This window comes from Dermochelys coriacea, chromosome 12 (assembly GCF_009764565.3).
Source record: "Dermochelys coriacea isolate rDerCor1 chromosome 12, rDerCor1.pri.v4, whole genome shotgun sequence".
Taxonomy (NCBI): Eukaryota; Metazoa; Chordata; order Testudines; family Dermochelyidae; genus Dermochelys; species Dermochelys coriacea.
In genome coordinates, this window is record NC_050079.1 from 35416705 (window position 1) to 35435958 (window position 19254).

Below are 19254 nucleotides of genomic sequence, written 5' to 3' on the forward strand. Positions count from 1 at the left end.
TGAGGGCTGCTGAGGGATGGGTAGAATTGATGTGACAGGCAGCTGTGGAAGCAGAGTTGATGTGTGGACTGTGAGGGAGATGACTGATCTGGGGGCAGAATTAATTGCTGGGCAGGGGATGGGCATATGTGGGGCTGAGAACTTCTGCATGGGGCTGAAATCACCGTACTCAATACATTTGGGAGAGTAGGTGACAGTGATTTTCACACACACACAATGTGGGTGGGCAGGGGGTGTTCAAAAAGACAGACCCAAAACCACAGTATAATCTTTATTTTGAAAAAGACCCTCATGATTTTGGGGGTCTGACTCAAGATTTTTGAACCTTTGGAGGTGGCAGTACTAGATATTTTTGTCTGACATGTTATCTTTCCTCTCTTTACTACAGCCCTGATTTTAACTTGCATTTCTAATACAAAACTTGGAGAGAGGCATAGATTAAAAAGTAAAATTTAAATGCAAAAATACAATCTGATTTGGATTTACATCCGGTGGTTGGCTCTGAATTAATCATCTTTCTCATATAAAAATCAACATTTCCTAATTATTCCAATAAATGTCCATTAATCTAATTAATTGCTTTCTTTAGTAGCATGACATTGCTGCTCAGCTGAGAATTCAATATAGCGTGTTCTATCAGTGTTTGTCTTTGTTTATATTATAAGGTATGTATAGTAAATGAAACTTTATATACTTCTTCCATGTTTAGAGATAGCATGTCAAAAGTTTAAATGGGAAATGTGTCTGATCTGGATAATATTTACAAATTGTCATCAAAGCACAATAAAAAGATACTACATATGACAGACATTTGTTTATAATCTGCATCTTTCTGATCTCAAGTTGGGTACTCAAAAATTGAATCACTGTTCACTTCTGAAAATTTGGGCCTAAATAAGTAAAGGTTGACAGCAAAGCAACAATTTCCTTTACAGGGAAAGCTGTTTAGCAGAGCAAAATGTGTCTAACTGATCTAAATGTTCTCTTAGGAAATGGAACCTAAAGCTGATAAGGCAGTGACAAGCACACAGAATGTGCAGGCTTTTATATTGTGTATTCAGTTTGGAAATGAAAGTGGAATTTGTGCAAATATGAATAGTTTTCTCTTTAAAATAAACACCATTCAGAGCATCATGTTTCTTATCAGCAATATTGTTGAACACCTCTTCAAGCTTTAGATCAACTTGATGTCTAAGGTACATCTAGTTGTGCTGGACATTCGTGCCCTATGCAAGAGACAATTGCCTCATTATAGAAAACATTAATTAATTAATTACTTGCTAGGCTGTCAGAAACTGAACAAAGGAAATCAGCATGAGTATCTAATGCTTTATGATTCATGATCAACTGTAATGCACAGTTGTTGAAATGCAGCATTCTGCTGAGAGACATGACCAGCCAGTTTTGCTGTTTGGAAAAAAAAACAAAACCTTCTTGTCAAGATGGCAAATGGGAAACCAGCCTCTGAAATGCTGAAAATTGTAACTTTTCCGTCCTGAATAAGAAACAAAGCATTTTCCCTGCTTTTATGACAATCAGCTCTTGTTTAATCTTCCAATCTTTGGATATACTGAGTCAGTGACTATACTAATAGCAATATATTAGTTAATCCTTTGGAACATGTCGTGATAATTCCACCTAGAAAACAATTCAAGGTTTAATGGCTACCAGACGAAAAATGATGTTAAACTTTCCTGCTGTTCTAGAGTAAAAGAAATGTGGGTGTTTTCTCTCCTGATTTTTTTTCTGAAATTAATCTTCTGACAAGAGCACACCTAGTTATTTCAGGCTTCCTCAATCATACAAGGGTGATTTTTAGATGGGTTTCATTATGAAATGCATTCTAAATTCTCTTTGTGCAGATGGATGGTAGGAAGAGTAAAATCCTCCCACAAAATAGGAAACAAAGGGAAAAAGAGCTATTGATGAAGATCCGATTCAGCTTCGTGTAACTCTGTGAATGTGTATGTTTAAGCCAGTCTGCAAGCTGATAATAAACTTCTCTTTAATGCTGTATGAGGTAGTAAAATATCTGAAAGTGAAAAAATGTGATATGTGTGAGAATTACACTGAATTGTTCCCCAGGTTGCATCACTGAAATATTGTCATTCAAAAGAGAGGAAGAAGGAATAGATGAATATTAGATAAAAGAACGAGCTATACAGACTGAATTCTGAGTTCTTATTTAAAGCTGGTTGAAAAATGAAAACCTATGTTTGAACTTGTTTTCCTTTTTAAGTCTTTGGAATGGACCCATTTTTCATTGTTTTGAACAACCAGGTTCTTGATAAACAAAACATCTTGACAGAGAAAAGGCCCAAATTTCCACAAATGATGAAACATTTTGACAATGCCAAAATCTTTTGTGGGAGGGAAAAATCATTTTAAAAAAATGGCTGGGTTTGGATTAAAAACAATAACAACAAAACCCCATCCCTTTTCATTCAAAAATTTCAACTCGCTCTGTCTTATTAGTTCAAAATGCTACATGGTCAGTTTGCGCGTTCCTGATCTGTCAATTTGTGCTCATGCTCTTTATAGAGTTAGGCCCTGATCTTCAAAGGAGTTTAGATGCCTTACTCCCACTGATTTCTTTGTGGATATGGATCTCCCATTTCAACATCCGCAATCACAGAAACCGGTATTAAAGTGCCCACTGCAGAATCAAGAACTAAGAGGGCAATGCAAAAGAATATATGATCAGCACTGACGTGGGTTTCAGTGCCTTTATATGGAGTCAATATTCTGCTTCACATTTAATATGTAATATTTAAGTATTCCAAGATACCTGTGTGCTTCTTTAATACATAATATCTGAGAGGCAAAGATATAGTAGTACAGGAGGTTTAAGGCCACCATTGCCATTCGGATCTGACCCGAAACCAAGTGTAAGGTTTTGGTTTCAACTTGATTGTGCCAAAGTTCTTTGGGCTGTTCTTGCAAGATTTTAACCCCCAAATGGTGCCAGCAAAGGCTCATTTTCCCAATGAACTGCAGCGTTTACATAGGTGTGCTCAACTCATTAAATAGTACTAATTCATGTAGCCCTCATTCAGAGCCATACCCGGAGCAAGCAAGCATATTTGCGCCCCCTAGAAGTGACACAAGGGGGTCATGCAGGGTCATGTGCCCCCTACCCAGATTTCTACCTTCCATTTAGCACAGAGGTTTTCAAACTGTGGGGCGCGCTCTTGCCAGGATCCGCCTCTTGCCAGGACCCAGCAGATTGGAAGCTGGCTGGAGCTGCCTGGATCATTTGGCCCCTGGCTCTCCACTCTGTGAGAGCTGGGCAGTGCTTAATCTGTAATGAAAGAGGTGCCAAAGCTCAAGCAATTTTTTTTTACTTTCATAACTGATGCAGCAAGTGCAGAGCTGCCAGGGCTATGAACTGCCAAGCCTAGAGGGGCTAGGCTCAGGGCTGGCACAAATATAAGCACTGGAGCTGGGATGCTGACTGGCTGCCCGGCATCCTTCCCTCCCCTTTTCCCTGAGCCAGGCCACCTCTCCATGGCCGGGCGCACCCCAGACAGAGTGGAGAGCCCACTCTGAGCTGCACCCCGATGTGCTCTTGCCTCTCCGCACCAGCCCGGGAAGCCCAGCTGCCATGAGATGCTCCCCAAGGCACTAACTCTCCCCTGCCTTGGTGCTCCGGGCTCCAAGCAGCAGCAGAGCCCAGGGAGCATCTCATGGCAGCTGGGCTCCACAGGCAAGGGCTGTGTCCAGGGGCTGGCAAACACTGATCAATGGGACTACATACAGTAGTAAACATTATGCTCAGGAATATATATTTTCAGGATCATGTGCTATGATTTAATTTTTTCCGAAGTAACTCTTGGTTCTGAACATTCCATTCAAAGATAAATTGCATATCAAAAACCAACTTTTAATTATAAAACAATGACTAATCAATTAAATCACTGAGGATTTCAAAAATCTTTAAAATACTGGATTTAAATCTTCACAGATAAAATTATGAGATTAATATTTGACATTTCCTATTGCCCTCTTGATCTTACATATACTTGCAGGGCGGGAGTAGCAGGGGCTGCGGGTGGGTGTCAGGCTGTAGCAGATCTGGGTGAGGGATGTGCAGGGTGGGAATCATGGGTGGTCCACTGGCAGAGCTCCCCTGCCCCCCTCTCTGATTAGCTTTTACCTCCTTCCTGAAGGAGCTTTGTCTGGCAAAGGAAGAAAGGGACAAGTTGCTTCAGGAGAAGCAGGAGCTGGAAAAGGAGCTGGAGGAGAGGAGAGTGGCCTGGGAGAAGCAAGCTAAGGTGAGGAAGTTCTCAGCAGGGTCCCCACCGCCCCACACATCCGCTGGTGATTGTCGCTGAGGGGCCCATGGGCCTGGCGGGGGCCGATCAGTTCAGGGGCTGGTTGCAGTGAGTGCGCTCGACTCCCATTCTGGTCGGAGGGGAGGGTACAACAGCCTGCTAGTGGCTCTGCCAATCCGCCAAGTCAGAGTCTGGCTCTTGTGAGAAGTGATGAACACACGGGCTCAGGACTTTGCTTTTACATCTTGGCTGAGAAAATGCCTCCAGCAGCCCCCCGGCACTGGGGTCAGCACTGCTTGGGGGAGAGCACCCTTCTGGAATCCTCCGTGTGCTGTGGGTGGTTGTTCCCTTGCATGTCTGAATTCTCTCCTGACCTAGTTTCTAGGACATTTGCTATATACGATTTTTTTTCCCCAGGTCCCTTAGAGATTTATCTGCTGGCAGAAGAAAGAGGATATGATGAGCTGTCTCCTGCTACTTGGGACAGTGCATCAATTTACTTGGCCAGGCTACAGACCCTCTTGTAAGTTTCATGCTAACAGGGATCTGATTTGCATACCTTTCTATGCATTATATTTGGATTATAAATGATGAAATACAGACAATTATGTTTTTTTAAATTGTTGATTGGAACACCTGCTCCAAGACAAAGAATGAGTGTAATGTTTTGCCATTTCTCCACTTGAGCTTTTAGCCTGGAGCTTCCTTTCCATGAACATATGTGCACTAACTCTTTTCAGCATGATGGAATAAGGCTACACCCCATAATGAGACATGGCTGTGTTCAGTGCTTCTGGATTATGAAAGGAGCTGACCTGTGTTTAAATTATAGATCAAATCCTCCATCATCTTTTTAGTTTGGGTGAAAAGATTGAAGGGTTTTAAACTAGAACATGACCAGTATTTCTGTAACACAGTGATTCCAAACTGTTTATCTTATTTACAACACACTGGTTAGGAGATCCCTCCTGTAACATTGTGACATGAGGGATTTAACCATGTCACTGAGTTCCAATGTATTTGGAGGGGCTCCAGCTAAGCCTTTTCTCTCTCTCTCCCCTCTTCTTTTAGTGGTGTTGTGGGGCACACAAAGGGTTAATGATTCATGGCAAGGGGGGAGGACATCCCTCTGTTAATTGGGGACGAGGGCCAGCTGGAGATTATTATAAATTTCTAGAGGCTGTGACCCTCTGTAAAGCACAGAGATCTGGGGGCTCGGGCATGGGCATGGGCACGGGCACAAAGTTTAGGCTGCTCAGTGTTGATAGATAGGAAAGAAGAGAAGGTTTCTATCCATACTGAGCTCAAGCTACAGGGAAATTAGAGATGGTGTTCCCTGCCAGTCCAAAGAGCAGTCAGCTGCTCCTAGAGTGTTCGTTAGTATAAGGATTTCATTTATTCTTACTGGCTGGTGAATCTTGCCCATGTGCTCAGGGTTCAGCTGATTACCATATTTGGAGTTGGGAAGGAATTTTCCTCCAGGGCAGATTGAAAGAGGCCCTGGAGGTTTTTTCCCTTCCTCTGCAGCATGGGGCATGGGTCACTTGCTGGAGGATTCTCTGCTCCTTGAAGTTTTTAAACCACAATTTGAGGACTTCAATAGCTCAGACATAGGTGAGAGGTTTTTTGCAGGAGTGGGTGGGTGAGATTCTGTGGCCTGTGTTGTGCAGGAGGTCAGACTAGATGATCATAATGGTCCCTCCTGACCTTAATATCTATGAATCTATGTATGTTGGAGAAACATACTGGGCCCAGGATCTTTAAAAAGCATCAAGTTGTTGCTGTGATATAATGGGCTGCCATAGGACCTTTACTTTCATAATGGATAGTTAGGGCTTGGTTGTGTCTGGAATGAGGGTAGGACACAAAGAGGACTTCCCAACACGCGCATGGCTTAGGGCACTTGGAAAAGCCATGTCCTTGCATGTGAGAGTTTGAGGGCTCTGAAAAGCTAGTGCCTACCACAGCACAAAGGGAGTGGGAATGACAGCCCTACCTCATCTGTGACATCGTGACTGTGCTCCATAGAGCCCCAGGAGGCAAATTTTCCTGAGAATTTCTGCTGGAGAAGTATAACTGCCTCTTCATTGCAGCCCTGTGGCTGAAGAGCCCACACTGACCCCTTATGGTTCTTCTGGGACTGCTAAACTTGTTTATATTCCTGCCCCTATGATAAACCAGACTGAAATGTACTCTCAGCTTTTCAAACTCTCCACTGTCAGGCCAAATGACCCAATGCAACTTTTAATGTGTCTGTGGTTCTCCACACTTCAGAGCAGCTTAAAGGAAGGGGCAGTCATATAAGTCTAGAACCTGGTGATTGACACCCGTAGTTAGGAATGAAAGCAACAGCGTATCCATCCTAGTTACAAGTTATACGTTACATGAGTACCTATTAGTGTGGCATGTGAGCGTTTTGATGGTTCATTCTTCTGGCTCTGCAATGTGTGTTGTTGAATTACAGCGAGCAGCGTGCTCTGGATTGCTCAGAGAAAAGAAGCTTAGAAGGGTAACTTATGGAGACAAGTATACAAAAAAATCTGTAGGTGATGCAGAGGACAGAAGTATAAAGGTGTTATGTTTCTCATACAAAAGGGGCAAAAAGAAGCCAAGGAAGGAATCGGAGGAACTCAAATGAGCTGTCTGTATGCAAAGAGTAGTGAGTATGTTGAATAAACCTCCAAGTACAGGAATAGCAAGTTTAGCCAGCCTTGAAAAATGGCTTCATAAGTCCTTACTTTGTATCGAATGTTAGCTGAGTAGCACAGAAGTATGTAAATGCAATTCATATACAAGCGCACTAGAGGGAACTTGGAGGAGGACAAGATTATCAGGATGGTGGGAGTTCTCTTGCTTTTCTTTGAGGAAAGAATCTGATTTAGAGCTACTGACTGCTAGCTTACTTCAGTCATAAGGCAACAGCTTGGAGGTTAAATGTATTGTAGGGTACAGCTGGCTACCATAAGCCAAAGAATGGGAACAGACATAGAAGGATCCCAAGGTTTCCTTATATCACCACAGCGTTCAACATTGTCATATATCATCCTTCCTAATGCAAGTTGTCCATGTAATAAATGGTCATTCTATTCAGAACAATGAAAAAAATACATTTATTTTACTTTAAATTTAATCTTAATTCAGTATGAACCAATCAAAGCTGTACATTTCATTTTTCCTAGACAGCTATTAATACCAGTAATATCTCTCCTCTAGAGAAGGGGTTATCTGTTCCATAATCCTTCCCTGTGTAGCGCACACGGCACTAGGCGACCCTAAAGCAGCAGTAGCAAGACATACAAGAGGGCAACCAGGCTTTTTTAAGCAGCCCAGCAAATAAGTGGGGGCTTAAGGGAAGCTGGTTTCAAAAGTGCCTCCTGACCTAAGATTTTGATGGAGAGTCTCCACTATCAGAGTAGTGGAGATGCTTCAGTGTCACTGAAATAAAGAGAGAAGGGAAGAAAAAAGAGAGGATTAGTCCCATTAAACTGTTTGCAGAACAGGAGCCCTAGATGTCAATTATAATTGGACCTTTCATATGGGGCTAGAATAAAATATTTCATGGACAGAATATTGCATCACTGCCTGCTACAGGATTTCTTGCACCTGAAGCATCTGTCAGAGACAGATGGATCTTGGTAAGATCCAGTCTGGTAATTCATATGCTACAGAGAATAAGAACTCCTCTTGCAATCCCCTATAAGAAAACAGTGCTACAACATAAGAGTATTTTCCTTCCCAATATCCCCACTTAGTATCATTATTTGCATTGCAGTAGAACTGTGAGACCCCAGTTGAGCTGAGGGTACTGTTGTGCTAGGCATTATATCTGAGTGCTTTACAAAGGAGATACCGTTATCCCCATTTTAAAGATGGGGAAACTGAGGCACAGTGAGGGGACATGACTCACCTAAAGCCACCCAGGAGACAAGTGGCAAAGCTGGGAATAGAACCTAAATCTCTTGAGTCTTCTAGTGCTCTCTCCACTAGGCCACACTGCTTCCCCATTCCATCGAAGGCTCTAGTCAGACAAACACAGTTCAGTGGGACATCCCACATACATATGTGTTAGCAGGATCAGGCCCTGGGTTAGCTCTTCTCTCTGCTTTTCCCTTGATTATATGAATGCAGTTCCTTTAATATGGTAGGAACAGTATCCTCTACCACTAATTAAAACACATCCACAAAAGAGTGCATGCTTGAATATTGCTGAAATTAAATACAGTCTTGTGTTTTCATTAACTAAATGAATATTGTGAGGTTTCTGATTACAAAGACCATGCAGTGGGTACAATTGGAAACTCCTGTTAAACTCTTAGACAGTCTTGGTGATCTGCGTTCCAGTAGAGCCTGGAAGAAGCCACTTGGCTAATAAGCTCTCTTGAAAAAGAAAAGCTTCCAAACCTAGTAGAAGCTTGATTATTCAACAGAGAAATCGCTTAGGAAAAATGAATGCTTCTGTGGACTTGTTTTGTTTCCGGAGACTTTCTTTGCTGATTGCTCTCACTCTCTGAATAAAATGAGAGAATCACATAAATAAATATTGGCAACCCTCAGAGCTGCTTTTTTATCCAGCTCCTAGCAAGTAAACAACTGTGATTATGCTGGCTTTTCTAAATGATCAGGCCCTAGAGGAGCTTGTTCAACAGCTCCCCGGAGCTCTAATTAAAATATATCCTCTCCTGACCCAGGCAAACTAGAATATAGCAAGCACACAGCTGGTTTCTAATGGACAGCTGCAGGTATTGACATTCCCACCTCTCGATTCTACCTATCCATATATATCTCCCTTAACCTAGCCTCTCCCCTCTCCCTCTGGAGAGAGTAACATCAGAACTAGCACAGAACAATGGTTCCATTGTAACTGGCTTCTGTACAAGGATAAGGGAAGATTTCTTGTATGTTCTTCTACCACCATGCAACACCATTGCCCATTCTTGCGTCCCACATGGGACCAGCCACAATACAGATCTGAACATGAGACACCCATTGTTTCATGTTCTCTGTGTATATAAAATCTTCCTACTGTATTTTCCACTGCATGCATCCGATGAAGTGGGCTGTAGCCCACGAAAGCTTATGCTCAAATAAATTTGTTAGTCTCTTAGGTGCCACAAGTACTCCTATACTTAATACAGATCTAATATGGGATTTGAATGTCCTATTACAATCCCTGCCTTTCAAAAACTGGGACCAGAATCCCTACTAGCAGATGGCCTTACAGTTGTGGCCATTTCAGAGAATGGGTCGTATATGCTTCAGAGGGTTGTGGGGGAAAGGTGCTTGCAATGGCAGAGTGCAGTTAAGGATGGAAATATACAGGGGTCTATATTTGACTTGCATGCATTTCTGGGGCCTGCAGTTCATGACAGCAAAAATGTTGAAGGGTAAAGTGTCATAGTCAAGCCAATCTGGTGGATTGCTCTTCCCATCATTCTTATATGCTGGTGGTAAAAAGGATGAATAATCTTTTTCTGTCTTTCTTGACAATACTCTGTTTTACACCTCTGAATAACACAATAGGTTTAATGTAGTGTGCTGAATGACAGGGGCGGAAGAGAGATTGCTGCAGCAGAAAGGTGAACATTTAGGCCCAGACCCCTAGAGGTATTTAGGTGCCTAACTCCCATTAATACCTTTGAGGATCTGGGCCTTAAAGTGTTCTCCACAACTGGTGTAGACTGGGAAAGGATCATTGATTTCAATAAAGCTATGCCGATTTACACCAGCTGAGCATCTGGCTCTGATTCTCTCTCTTTTGGCATCCCGCAGGCAGCATGAAACTATCTACCTTAAAACAATCCCTTCTAGGACCAGTGTTTTCCTGAGAAAGCCTGAGTAAATCTGTACCTGAGTTCTAGATGAAGAAGAGCATAAAACTAAGCTGCTGTACCTTAACCTTCAGCAGATTTCTCATGCTTTTGCAGTGTGCTGGGCAGCTCAACCTCTCTGTACTTCCATGAGTGCAAAAAGTTCTTAGCAGTTTAAAGAAAGTGTTCAGGACCTTGCAGGGTCAGGGCCTTAATTTGTTGTTGATTCAACAAACAGCATGATTAAAGACCAGAAAGTCTATTAGCCAACCCTGTGGATATGCTTTGTCCCCAAGGGTGATCATTTAAAACTCATTTTATCTTTTTTACTTTCTAGTGTGACCTCAAAGGAGGTGTCTTGCTCTGAAGATGTACCATCTGTGATTTTACACCACAGATTTTGCCTCACCACAGCTCTCTGCAGTGGACTCTTAGTAACAATCCTGTTCAGAAATGCAATTCAGAATTCTGTACTCTTTCAGACATGATATTTCACAATCTCAGATTCCCTTGTTGCATAAATCTCAGCCTACAATTTCCTATAAGCATCCTCTTATAATATGAAATAAGTTGTTTTGCTTTGTTTCTTTTTAAAGAACACTTCTATATCTTATTGAGCTGGTGGAATTATCTATATTAACTTTCAAAACTACTGTACTAAATTCTGTTGGTTTGCAAACACCACCTATAAAATGAGCAGATTTATCAGCTATTATAGAGCTTTTAAATGGATCTGGCCAAATAACATTTGTCAAAGCAAAAATTTAATGAATTTAGGTCTTTTTATATTCTATGAATCATTCAGGAACCATTCCTGATTTCAGTGAATATCTAGTATTTGTAAGTATTTGAAAAATAGTTGGGGGGAATACTTTCCAAATTATTGATGGTTCACTCACCATATATCTTGACTAGTTATTTATTCACTTTTGGGCATGTGTGGTTTGTCATATAGTATATTTTGCTTTCTGGATGGACATCTGAAAGTTCTTAACAGGAGAATAATGAATAGCAAAGAACTAACAGTGAATAATCTGCTTCTGGTTCAAATGGATAAACAGCTGAAAATCACAAATACTTTGGTGAATATAGGTAGTTGTACAAATAAAATAATGCATTATATGGCCCCAAGTTTAGCAGCAAATTTAATTTGAGATTCTTTTAGTGAATCATACTTTTTTCCTTATTCAACCAGATCTACTTGTAAACTAGAGCCTTTTATTAGTAACCTTTTCATACCTGAACAAATCAACAGAACTTAAAACACCAACTGTATACAGGAGCTGGTCTCACAATCCTCGTGCCTGACCATAGACAAAATTCTTACTATAATGGGAGTTTTTCTGTATAGTGTTCCTGTATATTCAGGCTCAGAGTTTTTAAAACAGAGTAGAATTCTGTTTCTCATCTCATTTTTACTGATTACTGAAGAGACTCAGATATGAAAAGTAGTTTCCTCTCTTCAGTAAGGACCTATCTGTTCCTTCTACAATACTGCTTCAATGGAACTAGGCCTTTTTACATCATCTTAGAATCTAGCCCATTGAAAAATATAGTTCTTTGCACCATATTGTTTCTCTGCTGTGTTCCTGTAAAGAAGATACTTCAAGAAAGAAGTAATTTGCAAGTGAAATTTTTAATTAGAATATCTTAACAGATTTGCTTATCTGGCAGTCCGCCTGCCTGATGATTAACAGAAACAAAGGGCTTACCATATGTTTTATCGGCTTTTTCCATCCATTAATGGAGTCAAGTAATCGTCAGTGTTTATTGCACTATATCATAAGTTTAGGATTGGGGGAAAATATCCTTTATTGAGATAGCACATCTTCTGGAAAACTGGCATTTCCTCATATGGATCCTTATGCAAGCAGGCAGAAAAATGAACTCTGGAGACACAGAATTTAGAGTTTATCTGGTCTAATCCTTGTCCATCTTTGTGGGTGAAAGGGACAGAAACATTAGGCTGACTAAAAGACAAGCTATGAAAACCTCAGAAAAGTTTTTGCTATAATAAAAGTTCATGTCGTTTGTGATAATATGATGCCGGTAATTAGTGTGATCTGAAAAATTATAGTACTGCCATGGAGATACCATAAGAGCACACCCTCCACTGTCTCACCGCTTGTGTCATCATTTTCAGCTGTGCAAGGTGGGTATAAAATGCAACTACTCTAATTTGGAAACACTTTACTACCACTTTGCACTGATGTAAATGACACGAGGCAATGGAGAATCAGGTCCCACTGATGGGCTAGAAATAGATGTATATTGCAACCTTTCAGGTGTATATGAGTCACTTTAATTTTAAGGAGAAGAAAAATACTTTACACCTAATTTGTTCTTGTTGATAAAAGTCAGTATGATGACAGCTGGTAATAATAAATGGTCCTGGAAACACTCAAGATAATAACCACTGATTTGTGCCTAATATCAAACAGTAACTGGTACATAGCTGAACCCTAGTACTATTGAGCAAGAATATTTGAAAGATATTACTTTATTGCCTACATATACAGAACTCTGGCCAACTACATTAAGTACTAAAGCAGTGATGCTCAGACCTCTGTGGTTCAGTAGCCAAACTTATCCAAAAGAGCCACAGTAGTATGAATTCATTGTTTCATTTACTACTTATAATATATAATTCTCCCAGCAAGATGACTGACCAAGTATTCTACAATTGGTTAATAACACAGTAAAAGCATCCTTAATGATTAATAACTTAGATTGGTTAATAATTAAATCACAATGTTTTAATATCATGTGCTACAAAAAGCTTCAGGAGACATGTTAAAGAGCCATTTGCGGCTCCTAAGCCTCAGTCTGTGTATCACTGCTGTAAAGTCTATTAAAAAAAAAAAAGTAAAATTGCCAGATATAAAGCAGTGGACCTCGTATTAAAGATTTAAAATTTCAAGTACCAATAGGTGCTGTGTCTGCTTGATTACATTTCATTATGTAGTTACTGAATTTATTAATGGTGATAGAACAGATTATAGCTTTCTAAAAATTATCCAAAGGGTCTGTTCCAACCAGTTCCTATTGAACACATGCATTTCCTTGTTGCAGGCCATTTGGTTTTGTCACGGGTGATCAAATCAAGAAAAAATAAAATCCAGCCTGACTATTTAGCCTGTTCCCAAGCTGGCCCCCAACTCTACTTTAAAGTTTGGCTAAGATGCTTCATAGGCTTCCCTCCTATGGTGCTGATGTTCCAGGTCCCCTTTACTGCACCAATCTCTTGGTCCCTGGTGTCAGTCCGAATGGAAATCTCATTCATAGAAGAGGAAGCTCCACAATGCACTGCATGGGAGAGATTTTTCACATAGACCAGGCATTGGAACTGAGCAGAGAGACTACAACAGCTGCTGGGCACATAACTCACCTTGAGAACCAAAGGTAGAATAAGCTCCTGGGAGTAGAATGTTAACACTTGTAAAGGGGAAGGGGTGGTGATCACAGAAAAAGGAACCACAAAAGTTCAGATACTTCTGGGGAGACTTCCCAACATTTCAGGGCTTATGTTAGCTACCTAGAATCTCTGTTCACTTTGATGTTGAGTATGAATTTTTGCTAGTTATTCTCTCAGCCACAAATCCTCCTCCAAGAGGCCACTAGATCTCATTCATTTTTCACCAAGTCACACTACAGTGGCAATGGGAGATATCAGCAGTACATGTATAAAGGATCCTGTACAATGGCCAGCTGGAAGAAGGTTGTGTTTTCATAGCGAGACTGCATTAATGAAGAGATCTAAATAAAACTTTTCATATACAACACCAGAGTAACAGAATCTAAAGAAATCTGCTTCCTCATAGATGCCTTCCTAAATGCATATGTATTTTCAGAATCCACGGATGATGCCTTATGAATAGGGCTTGGTCAAATTTTACAAACAGCCATTCAAAATTTGAGTGAATATTTTTGTTCGATAATGTTTGTACATCTTAAAAAATCACTATTTGTGAACAAATACATTTGTTTGCAATTTAGGGAAGCATTGTTCTTCCTACCAATACTCCTCTCTGCTTACATACACAGGTGCCTATGGACAAACAAGTCCGTTTACAAATCATTCTTTGTTCTTCATTTTTTGTTCTGCTAATTAAAAAGTTTCAGCCACCCAGAAAAAAAATGCTATGTAATTTAGGAGACCAATCCTAACACTGCAAAAAATGAATAGAACAAATGAACAGCACCCATAAGCTGAAAATTTTGTCCACTATGTGGTGAACACTTACATACAATGAAATAGTAGAAATCAAGATAGATAAATGTTACCTGCCTAGAAACAAAGAGTACTATTTTACCTAGTTGTTGTGCTTTGCTTACAGGGAAAACCCACTTGAATCTCTCAAAAGAGAGGCCAGAAAAGATATCAGTGTTTATGTTAAAAATGTTTAATATTATTCATATATTATTAGACTTAATAGGTCTTTTCCATCTGTAACTTCTGTGATTCTGGTATTAAGCTTATGCAATAATCTTCTAAGGGAAATAGTGGAAGCCCTGTCATCTGAGATATTTGAAACTAGATTGGACAGAACAGTAGCTTACGTAGCATAAGGAACAATCGTGCATCGGCAGGGAGCTGGACTGAATTATCTGGCCTTTCACCTTCTATGACTGATTAAAAAATGAATATTACACAGTAAATCTTCACTCTTTGTTTTATTTTAATGAGTGATTAAGAAAAATCACTAGTGTTAGGAGAGGTTTCATAGTAGCAGCCGTGTTAGTCTGTATTCGCAAAAAGAAAAGGAGTACTTGTGGCACCTTAGAGACTAACAAATTAGTCTAGTGTTAGGAGACTAAAACTTTCTCTCAGTCGATTAGAGAACTTGTTTTCGTTTTCATTTTCATTTTCATGAATATTGCTATGTCTTCATCTGTATTTAAAGGTTAGTATCAAGCTTTAAAATTTACTGCATAATAATCAGAATTCATTATGCACAATTCATTATGAATAAGATTTAGTTGAGGGTGCTTCGTCAATTTTATTCAGCAGAGATGTATAATTCTCCCTTCATCAATAAAGTTTGAAATAACAATACTGAGTGCACCTAAATTGCTTCACTTTGCTGTCTGATTCATGATTAAATTATGCAGTACATTCAAGAGTAAATTGTAACAGAATTCATCAGACTATCACACTAATCGCACTGATGAATTTATCTGAGTTAAATATAAAACCCTGTATCCTTAATTGTATATGAATGCTATGTGTGGGATACAAACCTCAGGCTGTACAATTTGTTGTTGGGTGTCATGGAATCTGCTACAGCTTAACAGTTGTTTTAGCTGTTAAGCTGTAGCAGATTTCATGATGCCCAACAACAAACTAAGCTAACAAAATCCTCCACCAGTGAAGTCAGTGGGAGTTTTGCTAATGATGTTATGATAATAATAATACATACAATTAAATAAAATATAAAAATCATAATGCCTACCTCTTCTATAGATATAGTTTTTATCACTAACTTGCAAAGTGACTTACAAAGATCAGTCTCATTAGCTGCATTTTATAGATGGAGAAACTGAGACACAAAGGTGATGCCCTTTATCCACTAGGCAACACTGCTCTATATGCATTAATTTAAGGTGGAAAAATATTTATAATAAAATTCAAAACACTTTTATTTATGAGACCATTTATATGCAAGTTCTCTAAGCAGGGCCCATAGCAGAATGGTTCACTTTTTCTCAATGAAAATGGATGTTTTCGAGAAAAACAGGCCTGTTGCCAAGATAAAATGGTCTTTGCACTGAAAACATGTGGAAATTTATATTTTTGATGCAAATATAAGCGCACACTGAAATTCGAAGTGCAAACCCACACTGGCAAACATTCCCCTGCAAATTTTTGATCCTGGAGGTCTGTCCTGGAACGAGTACACTAGTGTGTGGGTTTTGTTCAGGGAATCCAAATCCAAACTTCAGCAAGCTCAAAAGCAGGTGAGGGTCTATGATCCTTGTTTTGATCCATCTCTAATCAATATCTTGAGGGATCCTTCAGATCGTGTCAATTTCTCACTGCAGCCCCTACATTGTACTCTCCAACCATTTTGCTTAGTCACCATGGTCTCCAACCATTTTGCTTCCTCTTTCAGCAGTTGCTGTGGCAGCAAATCTGAAGCAGGGGCTAGACTAGTCTCTATGGTGTTGCCCTCCATGTGTGGAATCAATAACTGGCTTGCAGGATGAGGTCTCTTCCACTCTCCCCAAACATGGAAGCATGAGTGGGACTTGGAAGGGGAACCCTGTGACCCAGCTATGACCCAGCAGCAGGTTGACCCCAGGAACAGAGATAGGGCCTGTGCTTTAAAAGGAATGTGATGCTATCAGTAAGAGCTAAAATTGTGGTCCCTACCTTGATAATAGACCGTATTTCTCAATGCTGCTGATTGCTGTTTCTGAGATTTAGCTGAGGGGAAAAAACAGACCTGAAACTAAGAGTAGCTGAACGTCAGGTACCTCAGCTTTTCATAAGTCTGGTTATGAAATGATATGTACTTGGCAACAACAACATCCGTTAATTGTAACAGCCTGTACTGAATTCATTACTAGACTGAATTATACAGGCACTAAATGTTCCTTTCAACCCATTTTTTTTCTTTCTACTAACACAGTGAATCATGAAGGACAATTTTAATGGAAGCCAGTGCAGCCCAGACCAAGCTATAGGATGAGATCAATTAGAGATAGAAATGTATCTTAAGGCCCTAGCATGGAAACACACACTTCAGCAGAATCATGTGAGTAATCCCTACTTCTGTTCAACAGATGTATACTTCATTGACTTCAGTAGGACTTACCTGTGTGCTTAAGTGCTGAATTGAGGCTTAGCTCATTGGGACCTTTGACTGAGCATGATATAGCCCCTTGACAAAGGACGCATCAGAAATTAAACCGATACGACACTTGACATCAACAAAAAGGCCGTGCACTTATCTGGTTATTTAATTTTTTTAGAACAATTTTGCTGGGCTGGTTATGCACTTGATCATGTTGAAATAATTGTTAAACCGCTCAGTACTACTAATTTAAGTAAGAAAATCAATGGCATTGACGAATTATATATGTTTCCAGAGAATACCAATGCTTTAATGTAAATATGTATTTCACAGAAGTATATACTCTAAAGCAACGGTGCCCAAACTTTTTCTGTCAGGCTCCCCCTTATCAATAATGGAATCTGTCTGCATCCCCCTCCTTTATTGCACAGTTGGCTCAACAGAGGAGCTTGGGCGGAAGGCAGAGTTGGGGGCTGAACTGGGGATGGAGGAACAGCTGGTGTTAGAAGCGGAGCTGGCCTGGGAGTGGAGAGGGAATGAGGGCAGAGCTGGGCAGGGGGAAGAGCGAAACTGTGGCTGGAGCAGGGGATGCTGGCCCAGGCTCTGCTGCATGCCCCCCACAGTTTGGGGACCAGTGCTCTAAAGACTTGCTGGCAGGTAGGACAATATGGGTTAGAGCTTAGTTACAGATAGAAATCAGGTGGATAGAGGTATAAAATAAGGCAGAATTTGGTTCAGTGTGTGAAATAAGTTTAAATGCCTCAAATACAGTATCTTCATGCCCTGATTATGTTGGAGCATCAGATCTCTGACCTGCTGAGTTTTCTTTGTTTTAGGTCACAGGGTCAAACGCCGGACAATACAGGACATAATTCCAAGTCATGTAACCCTCTCTCAGCCCATTGCAATGATAAATAATCCTGGTTGTGGTTTACTATTTATAAACAATGAGGCTGTCAGGATAAATACAGGCCCAAGTTCTCAAATATCCATATGAAGGGTGAGCCACACAAAATGTGTAAACACCTGTTGCAGTCACATAACACTGTATTTGCATGTTTGTATGTGCAAATAAGGTGACTGCATGTACAATTTCCTGAACAATATATGTTTACAATGAATGTGAATGCATTGGGGCTTTGTCCTGCAAAGTACGGCGTGAGATTGGAGCTTTGCAGTAGTGCATATACAACATAGCCCTTTGAAAATTTGGACCATAATATTCACTTTCATAGGACTTTAGTAAGATTTTAAAAAACACAGTAATTTAGACTGCCAGTCAGGTCTGAAACTTAATTAATTTAGGCTTTGATTCAGCAAGGTACTTAAATATATACTTAACTTTAGGTAAGAGACTAGTCCCATTGAAGCCTATGGGAATGTCTATAGAACAAGTTAGTGCACAGCAAGCTAGGGTGTACTGGCCACATGGACACTGCTACCATGCACCAAAAGTTCCCTCGTGTGCTTTGTGCAACAGCAAAAGGTCAAACACACTAGGGAACTTTTAGGGCCTACGTGGACAGTTAGTGTGAGGCATGCTAGTGTGCTGTAAATTTATGCCCCAGCTTGCCGAGTACTAACTCATTGTGTAGACAAGCCCTACATGTAAGTACCATGCTGAACTCAGGTGTTAGTTCTTAAAGTTAGGCCCCACACTTTAAAGTAGGTCCCAATTAATTTAATTCAGAGCATCTAAGAAGTTAGAATTGCAAAAAACTATCTAGGCCATCTAGATTATCCCATGAGGTAACATTGCGGTTTATTACATTGTCTAGTGCCTTGACCTGTCTGGATCTAAATGTCCCAAGTGACATGTCTGCAATTTTCTGTAGGAAACCAAACCAAATGCCTTTCTGGAAATGTTTCCTGATATTCAACCAAACCGTTTCCTGTTTAATCCCCTCATTCCTAACTACACCCATTGTCCCATCCTAAATAATTCATTTCACTGTTTCTAAATATTCAAAGGGCATCAATATCAGAGTGCTATCATGTCTGCCAGATTTATTTTTAACCTTTCTTACATGGTGACACACCATCACACTCCAATAAACAGGATAACATTGATTCCTCTCTTTTAGTCGCTAAGCTTTTTTAATTCTTTCGTCATTATCTTAGTCGAGTACATGTAAGAAAAAAGCCTGAAAACTTTTTGTATCTAGTGTGAAATGTTTACAGATGGCAGATTGAAATTGCATTTTAACCAAAGTCTTTTATAGGATTATATAAATCATTTAGAGTAGCAGTGCAATTCTTTACTTATAGATAGATCATGTAACTGCAGAACGAGCTTTAAAAACTTTTATTTAAGCTTGTTGGTGCCTTTGGATATAGATATGTATTGATATCACGGACTCTTCTATATACCAGTTG

At 40.0% G+C, this 19254-nt stretch overlaps 1 long non-coding RNA gene across 1 annotated transcript; it reads left to right on the top strand.

Moving 5' to 3' along the window:
- The first annotated feature begins 4066 nt into the window (after window positions 1-4066).
- Window positions 4067-16754, top strand: LOC122456260. The gene is made up of 3 exons (XR_006275050.1): window positions 4067-4274; window positions 4692-4797; window positions 16714-16754. It is a non-coding gene; the product is annotated as an uncharacterized LOC122456260 (long non-coding RNA).
- The last annotated feature ends 2500 nt before the right edge of the window (window positions 16755-19254 follow it).